Source organism: Festucalex cinctus, chromosome 11 (genome assembly GCF_051991245.1).
Source record: "Festucalex cinctus isolate MCC-2025b chromosome 11, RoL_Fcin_1.0, whole genome shotgun sequence".
NCBI classification, from domain to species: Eukaryota; Metazoa; Chordata; class Actinopteri; order Syngnathiformes; family Syngnathidae; genus Festucalex; species Festucalex cinctus.
In genome coordinates, this window is record NC_135421.1 from 16873717 (window position 1) to 16893734 (window position 20018).

General features: G+C 37.8%; 1 long non-coding RNA gene across 1 annotated transcript in view; it reads left to right on the plus strand.

The window, feature by feature from the left end:
* LOC144030414 (uncharacterized) overlaps positions 1 to 12953 on the plus strand; it is a 163580-nt gene extending 150627 nt beyond the window's left edge. Inside the window, exon 5 of the long non-coding RNA XR_013287252.1 lies at positions 12566 to 12953. This is a non-coding gene — a long non-coding RNA (uncharacterized LOC144030414). The remainder of the gene's footprint in view (positions 1 to 12565) is intronic.
* The last annotated feature ends 7065 nt before the right edge of the window (positions 12954 to 20018 follow it).

A 20018-nucleotide genomic window follows, 5' to 3' on the forward strand; every position in this document is an offset into this window, starting at 1 on the left:
TCATGCACTGCAGATATAATAATAAATCATAAAAATGAGAAATAAACAATGTTTACATCGTTCATTTTAGAACGTATTGGTGTAATCATTCAATACCCCAAACAAAAATAAAACAAAATCAATACCCTGTGGCATTATGGGAACAAATGTTGTTTTTAGCAGTTAGCCTACAAGTATTTGCAAATACGTTTAAACGTGTACGTTTGAAAGTACTTTCTCCTGTACCATTTAATTGCAAATACGGTCAAATGTATTTAAATGTGTTCAAACGTACGTGCAAATATGTTTACAGGTATTTAATTGCAAATACGGTCAAATGTATTTCAATACGTTCAAACATACCTGCAAATATGTTTACAGGTATTTAATTGCAAATACGGTCAAATGTATTTAAAATACTTTCAAACGTAGCCTACTTGCAAATATGTTTAAATGCATTTAATTGCATAGACGGTCAAATGTTTTTAAATACCTTCAAACGTACATACAAATATGTTTAATCTTATTTGCTTGTCAGAAATGTTTACTCCACACTTCCGTACTCGATACAAGTTGATCTAATTACATACGAGGCATGTATTGACGTAATAATTTCATACTACTATTTTTGCTTATGCCCGAGACGGAAAGTGCGGAGAAAAGAGTTAGGGAGTGAAGGAAGGACTCTGCACTGAATGAAAACCTCACACTGCTGCAGAGTGTGCGACCTCTTGACCGTTTATGCAAATCGTGTAAAAGGAAGGAGTTGCTGTCGTCCCCCTTAGGACAGGTCGGATATACTGGAGGAGCTTTCAAAACACAAGGTTGTTGTTTTTGCACAGGAGCAAAGTTAGGAAGGAGTTTTAGCGCCACACTGAAAAGGGGGGATGAAGTACACTAAGTGTCTGTTTTTGAGAGTTGGATGTTGTCGAGTGGGAAGTCATGCATTAGAATCCAGAATCTTGACCATAATTTCAGCATTAGTTTTCTATGGGAAAAAAAAAAAAACTCCAAAAATACACATCACAGTGTACTACCAACTTTAATATTTCCGTCTTTAACTGTCGCAAACTCAACGTAGGGACTTATTTTCTTTATTGATATTTACACGTGAGACGTCAAATATGCGAAAAATGGGATTTGGCGCATACATGATGTCCCACCCACCAGATGATAGGACGTAGATGACCTCATCCCATAATTCTTCACATTTGAAGATGGAAATCGTTTCCCATCTGTTACATAATGTAGAGTTGTTTGTTGTGTCCCCGAAGATTTGTAAAAGGGCTTGTTGTTACCTCCTTTATTTTATTATTTGTTAACTATTCATTTTGTTGCATGTGTCAGCTCTGCATGTAATATGTTTGAATATGGTGCAGTAATCAATCATTTTCCGCCGCTTGCAAAAATCCCTCACAATTGTTTTCCATGAAGTGATTTGACAGCTTCACTTTTCGCCAAATTTGTTTTGTTATAAAATAACACTCAGACTATGATTGTTACTGACTCAAAATGGAAGCCATTTTGTGACCGCGAGTTCAGCATGCTTCCTATTGATATCTTAATAAGCCGAATAATAATTTTTTTTTTAAAGCAGAATGTTTATTGTACGTGATAGGTTAGACGCGTTCCCCTCCAAAACAATGACAACAAAACAAAATCCATATGAGCCAAGCCACTGATATTGTAATAAAGCCAATCAATATGGCTTGTGATTGACATCTCAGCTGTGTGAATTGCAATCGATTGTCATATTTTTTTTCACCTTCCCGCTCGTCTCCATGCGGCTAATAAAATCATCTGGCGTCACTTTGCGCGACGGGTGTCACTCTCCACACTTTGGTCCACGTCAAGGGAGAGAAAAAGCCAAGGGGAGGCGGATCAATTCATGTTAATTATGCGCTTGTAACGAGGGACTACGCACGGCGGTCTGCGTCTCCTCCAAACGCGTCGATAAAGGTCAGGCAATGAGTTGTTTTTTTTTCTTTCTGCCGGCATTCAACAATCCAATAGTGTCGCTGCGGAGAAAGACAACGCTGCTGATGTGTCTGTATCACAGGGGCACATCTGCTCGACACTTTTCACAACAGCTCAATCTCACTTTCACACTTTTACTGCCACATAAGTACAGACGTGGATTTTTACTCAAGGTCCAAATGCCCGGTTTGGATTTTTTAAGTCTCTGTAACCGAGAAATAAACATGTCACACACCACACAGAAGAACTCGATGACCAACAAAATGTCTGTTGTACTACCAATACCGACGTATGAGGGGCAGCATGGTGCAACAGGGCATCCAGACATGAGCAAATACAAAGACGAAGAAATCTATATCTGGGAAACGCACACTCACCGTTGTACATATTGAAAAGGTTTCATATTGACAGCGTTTGGCACAGTTTTGCAAGCAGTTGTTACGGGACATCCGATAATCGGTCCTCTGATTTAGAATATCAGAAGTGAGATTGTCCCGATGATGCGTGCACCCAACTTCAAGGACGTCTCAAAAGACAAAGAATGAAAATGTTGAGATATGCGAGGATTTTCATTATTTTTTTTTTGCTCTCATGACGACTTTTAAAGATAATCTTGAGTTTAACGCTTTTATTTTTCTTTTGAGCCAAATGAGTGGGTGGAAAATCATTTTCTAATCCCTCATAGAGTTGAAAATAACAGCTAAGTATTGTAGTGAAATACTGTGCCATTATATGTACTAATGGTGTATCAGAGACGGTTTGTTGAAAGTTGTAAAGGCCTCTTTCTTATCTGTCAAGTTACAACCTTGTCAAAGTGATTTTTGCAAGAATCCAACAAAAAACGTGAGAAAGATGCAAGGTGTCAGACGAGGGTTAAACGCCTTCGGGCTACGCAGTGCAACAATTATCACCTTATCAAAGGCGGACCGTGATAAGAGCCTCAGGCAAGCTGGTTTGCAGATAGATTGGACTCGGTTTTTGGACTGCTGCCTGAGGAGAGAGGCCATCTCGTCTCGTTTCACCCGCTGGATGCTGCAAATATGTTTGAACTGTCCCCAACGACCCAACGTTTTCTAATCGAAACTCGCTGCACTATCCAACAGACCCGTCCGTTTTCTGTACTGCTTATTTTAAAATCCTTTCACCTGTGAATTGTTTTGCACTCCATTTAGCGAGATATGGCTTTTGTTTTTTGAATACATGACATGAATAACATTTGCATTGATTTGGTCATCATTTGTTTCACGCGTTCTGTGGAAAGTCATTAATGCATTAAGTCAGACTGTTGCATTTACTGTTAATTTCGTCAGCGAAAACTAAACAAAAATAATTTCATCAACACACATTTTTCACTAAAACTAGACTAGACTAAAACCCTCAGTAACTCATTGGCTTCCAGCCATTTTCATTCAAGAAACCCCCTTTTGACTGATTTTGCAAGGCCCACATAATATTTTGTTCTGCTGCTATAAAACATGGAACCTACCAAAATAAATATTAGTCTCTTCTTTCATCAGGAAAAAAAAAAGTACATTTGTATCTGTTTTCATTTTGCAGTCATTACCATTAGAATATAGCTAAATTTCATCAATATTCACTTTCCTGTTGAAAACACTGACAAACAGAGCTTGTTGCAACATGGCCGTGGCTGATCTCTTATACTCTGCTGCCACCTGCTGGCCATGTTTTTAATAACTACCATTGCTTTAAGCCACCTCTTCATGTCAGACGCTGTATCAAAGCCTTCTGTATGACCTTGCATTAAAAAAACAAAACAAAACAAAACGTATAAACACATTTTTGGGAGTAAATGACAAAGTATTAAAAACATTTTTACACGTTTTTGGTCTTGAATGAGTTAATAAACAATAACTGGGACTAAATCAGCATGCATTTTCCTCGATTAATGAAGATGAGACAGGTGGATCCACGGTGAAAGTTAGAAAAAAAAAAAGTAAATTATAGTTATAACGTAACATTAATCCAACGGCGATAACGTTCCAACAATAATATTAATCCAACCGCTAACTAATGTTGGCTAGATTACTAGCTCGTAGCATCGAGCCATACTTGCCACTTGTTGATATACTGTAATAGTGTAATAGAAAATTATGAGAAATAGATTTAGATTTGAAAATATTCAACATCATCTGCTGGTACAAAAAAAAAATACAGGGGTTAAATGATTGTCCTGATAAAACTAGACTAAAACATTGACAGTTTTTGTTGACTAACACTAGACGAATACAATTATGTTTTCTTTGATTCAAATAAAGACTAAAATGCTCAATTTATGGTTGACTAAAAATGGACTAAGGTTGACTAACTACAATAAAAACTAACAAGCATGATTGAAACTGGACTAAAGCTGAGATGAAATTTAAAAATGGCAGATAAAATTAACACTACTAATTTGCATAAACCCAATTTCCTGCAATTCCCGATTTGAGTTACTACTAGGGTAGCTATTTTTAGAGCCCGTCGGCTTGCTTGGGTTTTAATAGGACCTAAGGGGGGGTTACATTAAGATTAAATGTGGCCAGTCGGAGCGAACCTGCGGATGTCACATAAAGAAGAGCAAACGCCGTGGCGCGTGACATTTATGAGATCATTGAGCAGGTAATGAGCATCCTGGGAAGCCGTTTGTTGTTTGTTGCAGGTGTCGGCCGCTCTCGGAAAAAAATCAAACGGACGCTTCGAGGATCTGAGGACAAATGATGGCGCTTTTGTTCCCAGATAATTACACACGGGCGAGTGATCACATTTACTTGCACAATACGCCGTCATTAGGTCTCAGTATATTTGGTCTGTGGCATAATACTTTCCTTCATGGTAATTTGCTTAAATAGAAAGGAAAACCATCAATACCTAATTAAACGTATTACACATTTCAAAAAGAATGAAGGTCATCATTGTCATTGCTATGAAGTCGCTTCTTGCACTCTAGACCAGCGCTTCGAAAACATTTTTCTCTTACAGAAGATACTTTTTCAAGGACTTCCTAAAAATACTATTTCATCAATTAAGCATAATTACTGGGGGTGTAACAAAAAGCGGTTTGAGCCGGAAAATCGTTTTTTCCATTTAAAAGCTGAGTGCATTGAATCAAACCGAATTGAATCGTTCCGCTTTTGAAATATTGATATGCATATCGAATCATCTTTTGTAAGTCAGTGTATGACAACAAAATAGTCATGATGTGACTGCTGTGGAGCAAAGCACGAGAAAACGTTGTTTATTATTTTACTTTATTTACCGGAATTTTTCAGACAAAATGCGGCTCGAACTGTTGACGAACATACCGGCACAAATGAGGTATCAAAAGATGCGGCTCGATCTGACTCGGCGGGGAATAATTTTTTTCCTAATACCGAGTTACCATGGTGACCCAATTCCCAAAAAACCCAGCCAAAAAGTCCCATAGGAATGAATGGAGAATGAGGTGGAAAGATCCACAAATAAAGCACCTAGGGATTGACCTGATTTCAACAGGAAGTGACTTGATTTCAACAGGAAGTGACCCAGAAGTGACCTGATTTCAACAGGAAGTGACCTGGAAGTGGCCTAAAATCAACAGGAAGTGACCTGATTTCAACAAGAAGTGACCCAGAACTGACTTGATTTCAACAGGAAATGCCCTGATTTCAACAGGAAGTGACTTGAATTCAACGGGATTTGGCAAACTGTTCAGTGCATTCGGCTTTCCACCTTGCAAGAGTCAGCAGTCACATGCAAAATTTCCGTGGAAATTTTTCTCGTTGCATTATATCCTCTCGAAATGAGCCGGACCATTATTGAATCAAATTCTAATCCCACTGATCAAACCGGATTGAATCGTTCCACTTTCAAATCAAACCGTCCTTGAATGGTTTGGCACATCACGTATCGAAGACCGTATCGAATCAACTTTTGTGGAGAATTGGACACCCGCAATGCCCTAGCCTTGCCTTGCGTAATAACTGCCATGGGAATTCAAAAGTTGCCTTTGTTTGACGATAGTTTGAGACAAAAGATAATAATGTTATGAGAATAGACTTTTGGGAAATGGTGATCTTTACAAAAACAAAGATTTCGTCAGAATAAAAAGTCATACGCTATTTTGATTGAAATCAAAAGATTAATTAGGGAAGAGTCATTTTCACACAAGTGGATTATTTTACTTAGCCCCAAGGTATGATTTGTGGATTTGAGAGCTGCTGATTTAGTGCATACAAAGAAAATGTGGTACAGGCAGACAAAATCTGCAGGTGAGGTTGGGAAACCCAAATTGCAGACTTGCCTTATTTTTTCAGGTTTGACTTTTCGAGGCTTTTTGATTGATATACCTACCAAATATCATGTTGCTGGATACAAGTGACTTTGGGGGCTGAATTTTCCCCAAAAGTCATCAAACTCGCAACATGCAGGGAAAGGGAACAATCGTAAACTACCCGACCAACTATGTGTCAGCTTCGCAACCAGCTAGTTTGTGAAATAGTTCATTTCAACTCTTCCCTGAAAAAAATGCCAATTTATGTTGAGCAATTATGAATTTATAGCACTTTTTAATGAATATTTTTACGTCAAGTACTGTATCGGGCATTTTGGACAGTCATGTGATCATCGTGACCTACCGCGTGCGTAATATACACATTGAATGACATGGAATGAATAATATGGAATCAGAATCCTGCCAATACTCGAAACCTCGGTTTGAGGTTTCGAGTATTGGCAGGATTCTGAACAGAATTGGATCAAAGACGGTCTTTTTCTTTTTCTTAAAATAAAATTCAGGGAATAAGATGCAAGATATTTGCACTTTTATTCTTTGTACACAATGCCTAATCCATTACTGGAAAATGTTTAATAAGTGTTGTATCATGTTGGGGATCTTTTTTTGCTCTTGTAACCTACCTTCCCCAAGCATTCATCACTTTGGTCCGGGGTGGGAGGAGGATCTCAGGTGGGGAGATCTTGGCCTACGTCCAACAGTCCATCTGCTCCAGGCCTTTTGCCACCCAGTCGTCCTAATGAACCCCGACTGATCTGTTTCATTCTTCATTTCTAGCCGCCACCACCTTCAAAAAGCTTTTACAGTCAGCTTTTACAGTCCCATCAATCAGCGGCACATGGGGCTTTTTTCAAGTCTACAAGATGATTACATGGAGCAACATGGTAGCTTCATAGAAATCGAATCACTTCCACTTGACTGCATTTTCAAAATGTAAAACGGTTTACTTTTACATCAGAATGAAATTCATCTATGACTTGTCATGATTTTATCGTGAAAGCATCTGTAAAAACCATCTTTTTATTTGGAAATACATGCAGGCAAATGCTAACATAAGCAGGCCTTATGACAGCACACAGTGAAGTCATCTCGCCAATGTGACACTTTGAATACATGCTTGCCTCCTGTGAATTTCCGATGCCAAATTATAATTGACTGCATTTGCATAACTTCATTTGATGAACTTGAGAGGAGGCACAGTGCCACAGGGCACCCAAACTGCAGGGGGAAAAAGGAAAAAAAACAAAAACGGCAGAGCAATAGCGGTAGGGGTAAAAAGGGAAAAAAGCTCGGCTAAGTTAGTTTATCTGGTGACCTTAAGTGGTGGTTGTAAATTGTTTTCCTCACTATAAAGCACTCCGATTTCGTTTCACAATTTTTTTTTTCCATGAAGCAATTCATCAACACAACCAGTGCACTCCATTTACTGTTTGATTCTTCGGAATCGGTTTATAAATTTACCTGGAGTTTTCTTGTTTTCCACAATTGTATCCAAAATATATTTCCTTAACTCCAAATGACGCCATCTTGGTGCTCCCCCCAAGCAAGTCCTTAGTCCTAAAATCGGCGACTACAGTCTAACTCAAGTCAAGTCTTGCGACTCGATCAGAGGTGGCTCGTAATGTGTTTATATTTACGCCGTTACATGGAGGTGGTCAATTTTCACAATTTTCATCAATGCGCTTGGGACCCTTTCGTCGTCATCATCAGTCCATCATTTTATTTTAAGCACACTTTTGCCATGACTTCGTCACCACTATTTTAGGACTGGTGAGCATTACGTCAGTCGGTCATTTGTCAACAAAAAGGAAATTCGTCAGTAACGAGCGGAGCGGTGTGACGATGCCTAGTGACAGATGAAAACCCACTTCCGTCAGTGCTTACTAATCTGTATTTATTTTGCTTTTTAAAACCCATTATCATGCGGACGGCCATCTGGCGGGCAAATATTCCTTTAAAAAAACAACAATACTATGCCGATACGCCAAATACTTCAGGAAGTGCTTCAAACTTACGGTTCACCATTTTTGTTTTCGGCGTTTTCGGCAAAATTGACCGAATGATAAGGGGGTTTAAACTTTCTCATCATTCGACATTTGTCATAAAAAAAAAAAAAATGGTGATGGACTGCACCACAGTCTTACTTCCTTACATTGAGCTGCATTCCGCTTGCTACTTTTACTTTTATTCACATTTTATTTTTTTGTGTGAAATACTGAACTGCGCATCACTGTTTCACCAATCCAATGTACCCACTTGTCATATTTGAACAGTCAAATGGAGTGACAAATATTTGTGAAAATAACAAAGAAACCGTTGTGTAATCTTTACCCATGAGCCTATTGTGCTGGTTTTTTTTTTTTTTTTTTTTTGTAAGTACGAACAAAGAAAGTTCTTGTAAACAAATTATTATAGTTTCAATTCAAGTGATATTATAAGTCACAAATCATTCAGCAGTTAATCATTACTTGTGGTTTTTCACTGTGGCCACTTTGAACCAAAATGAAATTGTTCCTGTCATTTTCCAGGCATGGCTTCTTGAGGATTTTTTTTGTCGGTCTACTAGCCATGAAAAAAAGTCTGCCAAAATTCATGTCGCTAACGCCTTTGTCAAGATCATTACGAATGACCCCTGCAAATGGCGAAATATATGCTATGAATCAAACCAAAATGGCTACTTGAAACTTCTTTGTGGGTCTATTTGTGATAAACACACCTACCAAAAATCATATTGGTAATTGAAAGTGGCTGTGAACTGAGGGATCTATAGGAGTGGTCCATCTTTGAAGGACCCCAGAAAATGACCAAATTGTACCGCCAAATGGCCACTTTGAACCAAAATGGTATCCTCCTTGTCTTTTTTGTTGGTCTACTCGCCATAAAAAAAGACCATACAGAAGGCTTTGATGCAGCGTCTGACGTGAAGAGGTGACTTAAAGAAATGGTAGTTATTAAAAACACGGCCAGCAGGTGGCAGCAGAGTATAAGATATCAGCCAGGGCCATGTTGCAACAAGCTCTGTTTGTCAGTGTTTTCGACAGGAATGCGAATTTATATTATATAATACTAATGCTGCATTTGAGTGATGGTCGGAAGTCGGATATATCTGAGTTGCTTTTTCCCAGTTCCGACCTAAAAGTGTTCGAGGCGAAAGTAAAAAACCAAAATGGCGGATAATGGTAAATTGTTTATTTATTTTGGTTTTTAAAAGTCATTTTGACCTCCAGCAAACTTAACTTTTAGTAATTTTGTTTCATTTATTGTTTTGATCTTATTTCATAAGCATTCCATACAGTTCAGTAGTTGACTGTATAATTTCATGCCGGGAGATTGCGGCGCACAGTCATGTACTTTACGTTACGTGAAGTTATGTCGAATATTTATGAATGAAGAAATCTATCTATATTTTTATACTCGAGTAAATTATGTTTTACCATTCACGGTCTGTGTTTCCAAAAGTGTCGCCATTGTAGAGTGACGTCACTTGCAGTCTGTTGGTGAAATCGGGGTCCTTTTTTTCTTCCGACTTCGCAGGTGGAATTTCTGAGTTCAAGGGGGCGTTCCCGTACACACTTCCTGTCCGACCATCCTCAGATGCAGCATTTGTGCTGTACTCCGATTTGCGTGTATTTTGTGGCTATACTCCCCACTCCTGGACTGGACCGTCCCATTCCACCTTTGCCCTTATACTATTGCCGCCATTACATGACGCTGACGAATAATGAAGGCAAACTAGGCAAACTATAACCACAACCTTTTTGTTTTCAAATGGATTTATGACGACTGTGTGGGTATACAATATTTCAGTCAACATATTCATCCCACATCTATTCATGAGAGTGTGTCAATTCCATGAGCAAGCGATTGAGGTGGCGCACGGTATGGTTTCATCAACCCCCCTCCTGTCAAACGCAGCCGCACGCTTCAGCCCGGGCGACTCCCGACTCGCTCATAAGTCGGTAACCCGCTGCGGCGGGCGCATGCAGACATCAATTAGAGAAAGGTTACCTTGCGCCTCTGCTGCCGGCTGCTTGTCTTGCCTGCTCCAGAGGAGACAACAGAGGGAAAAGATGAGGGCTTCTTTGGACTTGTGTGAGCAATTTAATTCCACCCTCTTACACAGAATCTACCCCGTGGCCAATTTTTTCCAAATCAGGCCACGTCTTCTCTTTTCCAAAAGGGCACCTTTCTACCTCTTGTAGATTTCCCATAAGCAACAGTCGATAACACGCCAGTCAGTACTTTCACTAGCTAGCGAGTTAACATTCGATGGAAGCTTCACAACAAACAGCAGATCATCTACAATTTATTTACATTTTTTATACAATTCATTTAAACTGTTTATTCCCGCTTGATGTTGGCACATATGAGTAGGGCTGTGCAGATCGATCGAAATATCAGTAGAATCGATAAGGTATCAGATCGATACCAGAGCGCTAGTATCAATATTTTACATGTATTTATTTATTTTGGTTTCTCATGGGGTCCCTTGCGCAATCCCTTTTGTAGTACACGCGCAGGTGCCGGCCTGTCAATCACATAGGTGGGCGGTAACAATTAATTATTTTTTTACAGTGAATGACATAATATGACAATGAGTCATACTATGCTTCATTTGAGTCTTTATAACCACTAGTTGAGCTAAGTATTCGCGTAGCACAACATGTAAGTATCGTTTATGTAATGTGGCTAGACTAGAGGAACTTTCGGTGGCTGACGTTTCTTTGAATGCAAAAGAGTGACAGGAACTAAGAATATGAATATTAGTCATACTTTGCAAATTTAAATAACTAGGGATGTACCGATAACGGCAATATCGTGATATCGCGATATTAAAATTGCCACAATTTATCGTTGTCATGTCACGATATTAAAAGTAGCACATCTGTTCAAAAAGTCAGGTTGATTTCCATTTGTGCAGTTCGAGCACCCTCTGGTGTATTAGTTTTTTTAGTGCAGTCAAATTTTCAAAAGGCATGTTTTGGCCCTTCCGTATATAATATAAACCGAGTCAATATGTGGAGGAGCTTTTAATAAGTGCCTCAATATTAAGCGTTATTAGAGATTGTAAGTTGTTTATATGCATTGCTGTCATGTACAAAAGCACTATTTTTTTTTTAGTATGAGATCTTTTTTTTTCTTTCCTTTCTTTTACAATATTGTGACCTTTTTTTGTATTGCCAACCTCCCCACAATATCGTGATAATTATCGTATGGTGACCTTCATATCGTGATAATATAATTTGGATATCGTTACATCCCTATAAATAACAGCCCGGGTATGTTTCCAGTGAGGATATTATATTATGGCATGTTTAAGAACCTAGCAAGTCTAATTTGCAAAAAAAAAAAAAAGTTATTTAGTCAAACAAATGATTTAAAATACCGTAATATTTTATGACCCTAAAAGTACTTAGTATCGGCGATATTGGCACCAGTATTTACTTGGTATCTATCGATACCAAAATCTCAAGTATCGCACAGCTCTTGTCATGATCTGTGTTTTTATTGACATGATTGACTGGATTTTCATGTTGTTCTTTTTTTCCGTTCATGTCGTGTCAACGGTTTAGATGATTCAAGACACGAGCGTTTCCAAGTTACCAGCATGGTCACAGAATCAATTAAACTCATAAGTCAAGGCGCCAGTCTAGTTCCAATATTAGCAACGTAGTTTGCAAATTCCAAACTCACTTTTCAGTTTTTTTTTTGTTTTTTTTTGTTTTTTTAAAGCTATTTTCTACAAAAAAAAATCATGGCAAACAGAAAAATAAGACAAAAATTGCCTCAAAGAGCTTTGGTAAAGTAATACATCTTGCTTTGCACATAGCGGAGCACCATTTAGCCTGTTTTGTTACAGAGATTATTTGACGCATGTGCCCTTGCATTTGTTGAAAATTAAATCTGTAAAACATTTATCGTCGGCGATTACTGGGTTGAGAGATTACCTTGGGCCTGGTGTGTAAATAAATAATCCAAAAGAATATTTTGTGAGATTAATTTTTTTTAAGTCTTGTGTTGACGCCAATGGATGTTTACTCCTCTCAGCTGAGTTTCAAAATCTCAAGTCTTCTCGGTTCATCAGATTACGCTCGCGCGCCACCACAGGCAAACGGCTAAATATCACATCAAAGTTCCACTTTGGGTGGAGCTTTCAAATTTCGAGAACAAAAGTCCATAAATTGTCCGAAAAATAAATTGGTTGAATTATGAAGCAGACTCGGACTCAAGAAAGAGAAACAAGAAAATGGGTTAGCATAGCAGGAAATGGGTGGGGGCAGCAACCCCCCGTGTGCAACATCAGTAGCCAGTGGCGGTCCATGTTGTCATATTTTGCAGGACAGCAAAGGACACATCTGCGAGGACGCAGCCAGCTGTGAGAGACCCAAACTTCATCACCAGGTCACCCATCAGCGTCAGGACTGCCGGGAAAACGGGGGGAGCAAAGGGCACAACCACAGGAGGCAGATGCTGTAAGGGGGTCGGGAGCAAAAAAAAATTGGAACCCTAACAAGGACCAAGGGCTGAAGGGAAATCCAGTTGACGTGCAGAGAATGACAAATATGTCTCGTATGAAAGATGAAGGTCGAGAAAAACAATTCGCAAAAGAAAGACAAATTGATGTTTCACTTGCCATGAGAATTGACCCATTGAACCAAAGTTTAACGGAATCGTTTGCTAAAGATTTACTTCATTTTGCTGAACGATATGCGATGCTTGCATGCAGCTAGCCGTCTGAAAATTCCTGCAGCGTTTACCTAATTTGGATGTAAATACCTCAAATTAAAGTTTAATTTTTTTTAAATTTTTTTTTAGTTAAAGCACATCTTGTTTGTTTCAATTTCAATTATTATTTTATTTTTTTTCATGTTCAAATAAACACAAGACCAATGTGTTGGTGTTTAGAGCAAAGTTTTTGCTGACAAGTAAACTAAAAAGATAATTTGAGAGTTGAAGTCTTAAAAAAAAAAAAAAAAAAAAAAAAAAAAACATACAGAAAATGCGCCAAACAGTTCAAAAACCTCAAACTAAAATTCAAAAAACTATTTTTATTTCATTTTAAAGAAATAAAATACAAACGAAAGTGCTTTTTAAAAAACAAAAACTACTTTTTAGGTTTACAAAACGAACTAAAACTATATTTATAACAAAAATGTTCTTTGTTTTCATCTTTGGCAATTAATTTAATGCATGAGCCTTTGGGGATGATTTTAAATGTGATTTTAAGTAGATTTATTTTGATATTAACCTCCAGAGGACGTTTGAAAGTGTGTCACACAGAAGTGACGTCATCTCGCAGCAGCCAATAGAAAAGCACCTTCAGATGATGTCGCTCCCATGCTGTTTTTTTTAATATATTGCGCACAAGTAATAAAAAAATTTTTTAAACTAAAACTAATACTCAAACTAACTGAGTAAAGTAAAACTAAGTATTTATTAAATAACTAAAACTAACAAACTAACTAAAAGTAAAGTAAAACTATTTATTAAATGATTAAATAACTAAAACTAAGAAAAAACTAACAGAACCACTCTGAAAACTAATTAAAGATAACTAAATAAAAAAAAATAAATAAATAAAAAACTCAAAACTATTTTAAATAACGTAACTCCCACAACCGTTTGACAAGCGAAGTAGAGCTACATTATTCAAAATCCAAGGAGACCGAAATAGACATCGTCAGGCGTTTTTATGAAGTATGATTCAATTTGCATAAGTGCAACACAGGGCTGTCATCTTGAAGTTTACCTCCTACATGCTGACTTGAAAGCCAAGGATGCGTAATTCCTTGCAATCAAAGCACAATGAAGTGGTGGATCAAAAGCACGATACCTTCTTGATAAAAACAGGTGGCAGCCATTCCGACGGCAATTTTCCCATCTTTGACTGAGTGAAACGGCACAAGTTGGAGGCAAACTGGATTGTGCAATGCAAACATGAGTGAAAGCTGAACGCGCAAAAAAATTATATTGAATCCTGTCTTGCAAATAGGTTCATTCAGCATGTGCAGATTGGTTGGTTGGTTGGTTGGTTGGTTGGTTGGTTGTGCTAACGTAGTGCAGGTGAAAAAAAGAACCAGTGGTGATATATTAATATTTTTGAAATGCCAGAACAAAAAAAACAAAAAAAAACCAATTATCATGACATTTATTGATACGTATTGATACTATTTTTTTATTTTTTTATTTATTTTTTATGCTAGAGCATACAGAAGGCTTTGATGCAGCCTCGGCAGAGAACGGTTGAAGCAATGGTAGTTATTACAAAAATGGCCAGTAGGTGACAGCAGAGTATGAGATCAACTAGGGCACTGTTGCAAAAAGCTGTTTTCCCCACAGTTTGAAACAGATTTCTGAATAATGATGAAACTTGGCTATATTCTAATACTAATTGCTGCAAAACTGAAACAGATAGAGATATAGTTTTTTTGTTTTGTTTTTTTTTCCTGATGAAAGAAGAGACGCCAGTATAACAGCCGGGAGCAAAGGGGGTTGGTTCAGTGAAAATGGCTGGGAGTGACTGAGTTAATAACCTACCCATTGAGCTACAGAAAACTTTAATGTAGTTTATAACTGTTATGTTCTGGGTTTGGATCCCAAACACGCACGCAGACACAAATAAGATTTTAACTCTTTATTCGCATAACATCGAGAGGCGTAGAACAAACTTGACCAGACGAGAAACAACGAGAATGTATCAAGAATCACGAGACACAAAGCTAACTTGGGCCGTGGAGTTGCACAGTGGAACAGAGGTAATAATCTGACAAAAACGCACCCTCCTCAGACAGGCTTATATAGACAGCGAATAATAAATCGATCTGATTGGTTGTGGCTAGACATGTGGGTAACAGGACTGACATGGAATTATCTGATTAGCTGTTGACCAAATAAAGAGATTAAAGAGTCCTGACATCACATAGCTTCTGACATCACATAGCGTCTTACCAGCTGAAACTAGATGCTGGTTACATTAGTTCAAAACAGATACTTGACCTCACGGTCATGACCCAAACATTACCCTTGCATGGCCCAAGCATAACCCTTGCATGACCCTAGTCATGACAGTAAGCATAACCCTTGCATGACTCTAGTCATAACAGTAAACATAACCCTTACATGACCCTAATCATGACAGTAATCATAACCCTTGCATGACCCTAGTCATGACAGTAAGCATAACCCTTGCATGACCCTAGTCATGACAGTAAAAATACCCCTTGCATGACCCTTGTCATGACAGTAAGCATAACCCTTACATGACCCTAATCATGACAGTAATCATAACCCTTGCATGACCCTAGTCATGACAGTAAAAATAACCCTTGCATGACCCTAGTCATGACAGTAAGCATAACCCTTGCATGACCCTAGTCATGACAGTAAAAATACCCCTTGCATGACCCTTGTCATGACAGTAAGCATAACCCTTGCATGACCCTAGTCATGATAACAGAGTGAACAAAAAAATTATCTTCAAACTCAATGAGTCTGTTTTTTCTTTTTTTTACTTGAATCAGTACTTCGATTTATTTTATTTTTTTTATGCCGCAATCTTGATTGAAGTACAGAGTGAAAGTCCGAAAGACGTGCATTGTGACGTTTCCACTGAATTTTTAAATCTATATTGCTCAAAGCCACATCAAGTTTATCAAGTGAATGGCTCGATGCAAACGTAACTTCCCTGCTTTTCATTTACTGCCTCTCCTCGAGCTAACCGCCGCCGCAATCCTATTGTGACGGGACCAACAAAGGAATTGAGGAAGGAAAATAAGCAGGATTGTCCAAATGTGTGTTGGCTGGGCACCGACAGGTGGGATGATGTTGCTAGTTTGCAGCAGATGTGCAATGTGTGTGCGTGTGAGTGTGCACAATGCAGTGAGTGACGCGTCTCAGCCTCCAGCGGGCCGGCCACCTTTCCGTCTCTTGCATATCCCGCTGTCTGCAGCCATCATTTTGGGGGAAGGCCATCATTGTGTAAAGGACAAAAGCAAATGTGTGCCACCCACCGGTGGGAGATAAGTGTGATTTATGAGCGCCTGTCACGGCGGCCGGCAGGTAAATATGCACTTTGGGAGTCCGCTTGCAATTTCCTCACCAATCAGGCAGGAACTGACAGGAATTTAGAATTGCGTTTGCCTTTAATTTGGCCGGAGAGCGACTACCGCGCTGAATACTCAGCGTGATGATGAATTGATAAAACGACAAAAACACAAAAGGATTTTTTTTTTTTTTGCTCACTCAGAATGCAGCCCAAAAAAATCATTATCAACTGATGATTATGCAGAGAAAATAAGTGAATCTTTGTGTTAGTAAAAAGGCCTTAAATGATTCAAAATTATTCAACAGCCATTGGATTTGACATTTAAAGTGTCGAAACTTTAGATTGCTACTTTTAAAAAGGAAGTGCAACATATGTTAATGTGTTGAGCTATTCACGTTGTTCTTTTGTTCTTGGTACATTGTCAACAACTACCTGTAAGTAACTGTTGCATATGAATAGTTTTGTACACACTTGTATGTTATATGTATGAGAGTCTTTTTTTTTATTTTTATTTTTTCCTGTGCCCATGTGGTGGTCTGTCTCACGCGCAGCCGTTTTCACTGTTAAGATCAAGGCTCAAGTGCGGTCAAAAAAATAAATAAAAAATAGTGCGATTAATATGCATTAATACGTGATTAATGCGACATTTTTCTGTGATTAATTAATCTATTAACGCTTTAACTTTGACAGCCCTAATATATATATATATATATATATATATATATATATATATATATATATATATATATATATATATATATATATATATATATATATATGATGACATCGTACGTAATTCTGTTTTCATGGGAAACAAACCCTGAATGAAACTAGCCAAGGTAAAGGCATTGAAAAAACAGCAAATTGGCTTGAATGGTTTTCGCCTTCTATTCTACCACAGCAGTTTGAATGTGTGAAGTGTCAGATGAAAAGAAGCTTTTACGTGAGGTAAATTGCAACGAAGGGAGACAACCGGTTAGTTTATTCAAAAATTCAGACCAAGGTAATATGATCATTTTGTGTTTTGACACTGAAGTGGATAGCGTGCTGTAGCGTTAATATAAGCTAGCAGCCTAGATAAGCTAACTCGAAGAGTCTTCTACAAACCTGATGATGGTTCAGTTGCTGACTCCATTTTGTTCTTCTCACAGGTTGTTTGATTAATTTTGATTAGTGGTTTATTTTTGTTATTTCATACATTTGAAAAAGAAAATGCTAAACCCTTTGGCGCCCTGTAGCGTTAATGTAAGCTAGCAGGTTAGCCATGTTATGTTTTGCTTGATAAGCTAACTCAAAGAGTCTTCTACAAACCTGTTGATGGTTCAGTTGCTGACTCCATTTTGTTCTTCTCACAAGTTTGATTCATTTTGATTAGTGGTTTATTTTTGTTATTTAATATATTGAAAAAAAATGCTAAATCCTTTGGCGGTGTAACCACAAGCAACAAGATTTTGTAGTTTTCAGTTGTAGTCTGTCACTTTTCTGTTAGTGCCCTGGTGTCTATGGCTTACAAATTTTATGAAAAGGTTGCGTTTATAGAGTGACATTGTTAATTACTAGGAAGCCAGACTGCAACTGTCATGAGTGCTTGCTCGAAGCTAGTTGTGCTGTGAGTGACATCCACTGGCTGAGGGTCAATGACAGGAAGCTGCGAGGGCACACAAACAGTCTCTGATTCTTTTTTTTTGTTTCTGGTTCTTGACTTTTAGCGCAGCACGTTAGCAGCTAGCGTGACCTGACCTCTTGCTCAGCAAGTCCCCTTCGCACAAGGTCAGTTTTTTTCTACCTCAACTTCCAAGACAGTAGAAAGTTTGGCCCAGGATTGCCAATAAGGTTGCAAGAGCGCACAAGTGAACCTTTTAACAGTTCACCATGAACATGAGCATGTTCCAAATTTGTCTAAATGTATTTAATGATATTAATTATTGCCCAAGATGAGCGGGTGGAATCTCAACTCAACTCAACTTTATTTATAAAGCACTTTAAAACACTTTTTTTTTTTTTTTTTAAACGTCATCCACGTCAAGTTGTGCACGTTCAACATACATGTGCTGACAATCACCGTCTCGTTGTTTTTGCTCCTGCCAGCACGACAACATGATGAAAATGGTGTTGAAGTCACGCTGCTGTATTGTCGCTAATTAAGTCCCAGTGGTTTTCTTTGCTGCTGTTTTGTGAAACTCCGCATGAGCAGCAGATGTTTCATAAAAAAAACAAAAAACAAAAAAAAAGAAAGAAAAGAAAAAGTTTAGACCTCCCTGAGTGGCCAACACCTGTAGGCAACACCTGCAGGAAAGGTTCACATATGGCACGACTTTTTTTTTTTTTTGATGGGAGCTTGATTAACTTTAGACTTAATTTATCAATTGTAATTTATCTTGTCGACAGCAATGGTGACTAGAAGTGCATATTATGACGTGTTCTACTTGCTTACATCGCTTTATATTAATATTACATTTCATTTTAACATTCGCGATGATTTTGTTTTATTAGGAAACAACCCTTTGCTTCCATTTGTACCGATTAGTGTCGGGTACATGTTCCTGTTTAGGAACCATCGTTTTTTCAAATCTTGGGTCCGATTTTATTTGACTGCTGTCCCATTTTCATTTGGGTTCCTCTACAACAGTGTTCTTAAACTTTTTACACTAAGTGCCGCCTCAAAAACAAAACACCATAATGACAAACATTCAAATGTAGTCATGTCACAAATGTTCATCACAAATAAGACAATGGCTTTATTAACTAACAAATATTTCATATTTCTGTTTGCTGCTGCAACATTATGCCCAGTTTGAACATGACGACTGTGCTTAAATAAAAAAAAATGTAATTAAATATTGATTCAAATTAAACGTACTTTGTACTTCAGAAATTAATGTTCCAGATTTTAAAAAAAACACACACACAGATGCACCAGAAGATTATGCATTATGTTATGTTTGAACATTTTGTCGGAGCCCATAGGGGTGGGAACCTCTGGCTACCTCACAAAACAATACGATACGATATGCGATACAAGGCTCACGATAACAATTATCTCACGATATTACGATGCCACGATTATCAATTTTGCTCAGGTAATAAATCCATGATAATCTATGATGAAACTAATCATATAATAATAATAATAATAATAATCATCATCATCAGAATAATAATAATAATAACAATAATAAATACATAATAAAATAATAAAAAAATAATCATTCACATATAATAAAAATAATGTAAATGAATATAAATACAGAATATAATATATAAATATATGTAATATATACACAAATATAAATAAAATAATAATATCCATCCATTTTCTTGACCACTTATTCTTCACATGGGTCGCGGGGGTGCTGGAGCCTATCTTAGCTGGCTTTAGGCAGTAGGCGGGGTACACCCTGGACTGGTTGCCAGCCAATCGCAGATAATAATAATAATAAATAAAAATAAATAATATATATAACAATAATATTCAGCGTAGTAATAATACTAATAATAATAATAATAATAATAAAACGCGTGTCCATTTCCCTGCCACGCTTATGAGGCGCGCCCCCTAGTGGCCCACCAAGTAATTGCTCAATCAGTAATAAACAATGGAGCAGTTATAGTGGCTGTATATGAACTACACATTTCGCGATACTTGCATAGGTGCATTGCTAATCTATCGGGAGACAAAAAATATCACGTTTTATCGAGATATCGCTATATCGTCACACTCCTATGCACGAATGGTAGTCATCCCAC